Source organism: Nannospalax galili, unplaced genomic scaffold (assembly GCF_000622305.1).
Source record: "Nannospalax galili isolate Female #2095 unplaced genomic scaffold, S.galili_v1.0 scaffold1395, whole genome shotgun sequence".
In the NCBI taxonomy this organism is placed as follows: domain Eukaryota; kingdom Metazoa; phylum Chordata; class Mammalia; order Rodentia; family Spalacidae; genus Nannospalax; species Nannospalax galili.
Genome location: NW_008336062.1, coordinates 102,572 through 106,946, shown reverse-complemented (window position 1 = coordinate 106,946; position 4,375 = coordinate 102,572).

Sequence of the window (4,375 nt, the reverse complement as noted above, 5' to 3'; positions counted from 1 at the left end):
TGACCTAAATGAATCCACCTGTGTCCACCTCCCATGGTAATGCAGGCACTTACCGCCATGAATTATGAGTTGCAAATGAACCTGGAGATCACAATTAATCGGGACAAGGTGGCAGTGACCACCAGGGATCCATTTGTGTCCACCTCCACTGCAGTGGGACCACATGCACTTATTACCATCAATTAATTATGAGAGCCAGTTTCTTTGAGAGATCCTCGGTGATTCTGGAGCTCACAATTAATGTAGACTGGTGGGAAGAGTACTACAGAGATCTACCTGTGTCCATTTCCCTTGCACCAGGACTACACACCCTACCACCATGAATTAATAATGAGTTCAAGGCTCATTGAGATATTCTCCTTCAATGAATTTGGAGCTCACAGTTATTCTAGACTACCTGTCATTGACCTACAGGATCAACCTGAGTAAGAATTAATTGTGACCTCCAGGTTAGTTAAGAGATCCTTTCTCAATGAAACTGGAGCTTACAATAAAGACTGACTGCCAGTGACCTACAGGAATCCAAGTCTGTCCACCTTCATTACACTAGGACTACAGGCACTTACCACCATGAAATAATAGCATCAAGTTCATTTACAGATTCTCTTTCAATAAACCTGGAGCTCAAAATTCATGTAGACTGGCTGGCAGTGACATACAGGGAGGGATACAATTGTGTTCACTTTCCCTGTACTGGGACTACAGGCACTTATCACCGTTAATTAATTGTGAGCTCCATGTTCATTGAGAGACGTTCTCACAATGACATTCAAGCTCAAAATTAATCTAGAGTGGCTTTAAAAAAGAGGGGATCTCTTCCACCTCCACTTTACTGGAACTTCAGGTACTAATCAGCTTGTATTAATTGTGAGCTCACTTTTCATTGAGAGATCTCTCAATGAATCTAGAGTTCACAATTAATCTAGCCTGGCTGGCAGTGACCTACAGAGATCCACCTGTGTCCACCTCCCTTGTACTGGGGCTATATGTACTTATCCCCTTGAATTAATTGTGAGCTCCAGGTTATTCTTTTAATGAATTTGGATCTCACAATTAATCTAGACAGGCTGTGAGTAACAGGCTGTGAGTGAATTCACCCATATCTACCTCCTCTGCATTAGGAATACAGCTACCTACCAACTTGAATTAATGGTGAGCTCCAGGTTCCTTTCTCAACGAACATGGAGCTCACCATTAATCTGGAATTGCTGGCAATGACCTCAAGGAATCTCTTTGTCCACTTCACTTGCAGTGGGGCTACAGGTACTTACCACTATGAATTAATTATGAGCTCCAGGTTTGTTGTGAGATACCCTCTCAATGAACCTGCAGCTCACAGTTAATCTATAGTGACTTACTGTGACCAACATGGATCCACTTGTGTCCACCTCCCCTGAACTGGGACTATGGGCATTAACCATCATGAATTATATGAGAGCTCCAGGTTTGTTTAGAGATTTTTATCTTAGTGAACCTAGAGCTCACAATTAATCTAGGCTGGCTGGCAGTGAACTATAGGTATCCACACGTGTCCTCCTTCTCTGCACTAGACAATAGGCGCTTATTTACCACGAATTAATTTTGACCTCAAGCTTCATTGATAAATCCTCTCTCAATGAACCTGGAGCTCACGATTAATATACACTGGCTGGCATTTACCTACAGTGATTCACCTGTGTCCACCTCCCCTGCACAGGGACTCCAGGCATTTACCACCATGAATTAATTCTTAGCTCCAAGTTCATTTTGAGTTCCTCTTTTAATGAACTTGGAGCTCACAGTTCATCTAGACTGACTGGCAATGACATACAGAGATCCAGCTGTGTTCAACTCCCTTGCACTGGGATTACAGACACCAGTATGAATTAATTGTGAGTTCCAAGTTAATTGAGAGATCCTCTCTCAATGAATCTTGAGTTTACAGTAAATCTAGACTGGCTGGAAGTGATCTACAGTGATCCACAGTATCTACCTTCCCTTTACTGGGACTGCAGGCACTTATCATCATAAATTAATTTTGAGCTCCATGTTTGTTGAGATAGCCTCTCACAATGAAACTTGAGCTCACAATTAATCTAGCCAGGTTGGCAGTTACCTACAGTGTTCTGCTGGGTCCACCTCCCTTATGCTGAGATAACAGGTATATACCACTGTGAATTAGTTGTGAGATCCAAATTTATTTAGAGATACTCTCTGAATGCACCTGGAACTTAAAATTAATCTAGACTAGTGGCAGTGACCTACAGGCATCTACCTTTGTCTACCTCTCCACACTGGGTCTACAGGTACTTAGCACTCCATGAATTAACTGTGAGCTACTGCTTCATTGAGAGATCCTTTTTCAATGAATCCTGAGGTCACAATTAATCTAGACTAGCTGGCAGGAACCTATGTGTATCCACCTATGTTCACTTTCCCTGACTGGAACTATGGGTGCTTACCACCATGAATTAAATGTGAGTTCTAGGTTCATCCTGTGGTCCTCTCTTAATGAACCTGGAGCTTACAATTAATCTAGAGTCATTTACAGTGACCAACAAGCACTCATTTGTGTCCATCTCCCCTGCACTGGCACTAAGGCACTGTGGTGGTTTGAATACAAATGTCTGCTGTAGGCTTCAAGTGTTTGAACGTTTTGCTCCCAGTTAGTGGTGCTGCTCTGGGAAGTTTTGTAAAGTGTGGCCTTGCTGAGGAAGCCAGTCACTGGGGGTGGGCTTGATGAATTCTTATGCCTTGCCAGATTGGCAGTTGCTATCTGATTCCTGTGCCTGTTTGAAGGTGAGTGCTTAGCATTCTGCTTTCTACTCTGACCAACTCCTGTCACCATACCTCCCTGCAATAATGGACTCTTGCTTTTTTGGAACCACAAGCTCAATAAACTCTTCCTTCTATAAGTTGTTTCGATCAGTGTTTTTATCACAGCAACATAAAAGGCAACTAATAAAGGCATTTACCACAGTGAATTAATTGTGAGCTCCAGGTTGAATAAGAATTCCATCTCTCAATAAACCAGGAGCTCAAAATTAATCTAGACTCTCTGGCAGTGATGCACATGGATCCCTCTTGTCCACCTCCTCTGCATTAAGATTATAGGAAATACCACTATGAATGAATTGTAATCTTGTGGTTCATTGATAGATCCTTTTCTCAGTGAAACTGTAGCTTGCAATTCATATAGACTGGCTGTCAGTGACCTACAGGAATCCACCTATGTCCATCTTCCCTGCAGAAGACAAGGGGAAATTATCACCATGAATTAATTGTGAGCTCCAGTTTCAATGAGATATCTTCTTTCAATGAACCTGGGGCTTGCAGTTATTGTGGACTGGCTGGCAGTGACCTACAGGGATCCTCTTGTGTCCTGGGACTACAAGAAATTGCCATCATGAACTAATTGTGAACTTCAGGTTCATTCAGAGATCCTATATCAATGAACCTTGATCTCACAATTAATCTAGACTGCTCTAAGTGATCTACAGTGTTCCACCTTTGTCCACCTGTCTCCACTGAGACTACAAGCACTTATCACCATGAAATAATTGTGAGCTCTAGGTACCTCTCTCAATGACCATGGAATGGACAATTAATCTAGACTGGCTGGCAGTGACCTACAGGGATCCACCTGTGTCTGCATCGCCTTTACTGTGAGTACAGGCAGTTACCACCATGAATTAATTGTGAGCTCTAATTTCATTGAGAGATCCTGGAGCTCACAATTAATCTAGACTGGTTGGCAGTGACCCACAAAGATCCACTGGTGTCCACTTTCCTTGCATGGGAACTATAGGCACTTGCAACCATGAATTAATTTTGAGTTCCATGTTCGTTAAGATATCTTCTCACAACGAAACTTGAGCTTACAATTAATCTAGCCAGGGTGGTAGTTAATTACTACCACAATTAATCTGAACTGGCTATATAGGACCCATAGGTCTCCATCTGTGTCCACCGCCCCTGCATTGAGACTACAGGCACTCACCACCATGAATTAATTGTGAGCTCCAAGACTTCTCTCAATGAATAGTGAGCTGACAATTTAGACTGATTGGCAGTGATTTACAGGAATCCACTTGTCTCTACCTCCCCTACACTGGCAATAAGGAACATACAAGCATGAATTAATTATGAGCTCCAAAGGAAGGTGGAGCTCACAATTAATCCAGCTTGGCTGATAGTGACCTACAGAGATCCACCTGTATCCACCTCCCCTTCCCTGGGAGTACATGTACTTACCACCATGAATTAATTTAATTGTGAACATAAACCAGTCTGGGCTGAATCTCACTGAGATCTGCCTGCTTCTACCTCTCAATTGCTGGGATTAAAGGGGTGTGCCACCACACCTGACTCTTGTTTTCTTTTTTCTTCATCCTGT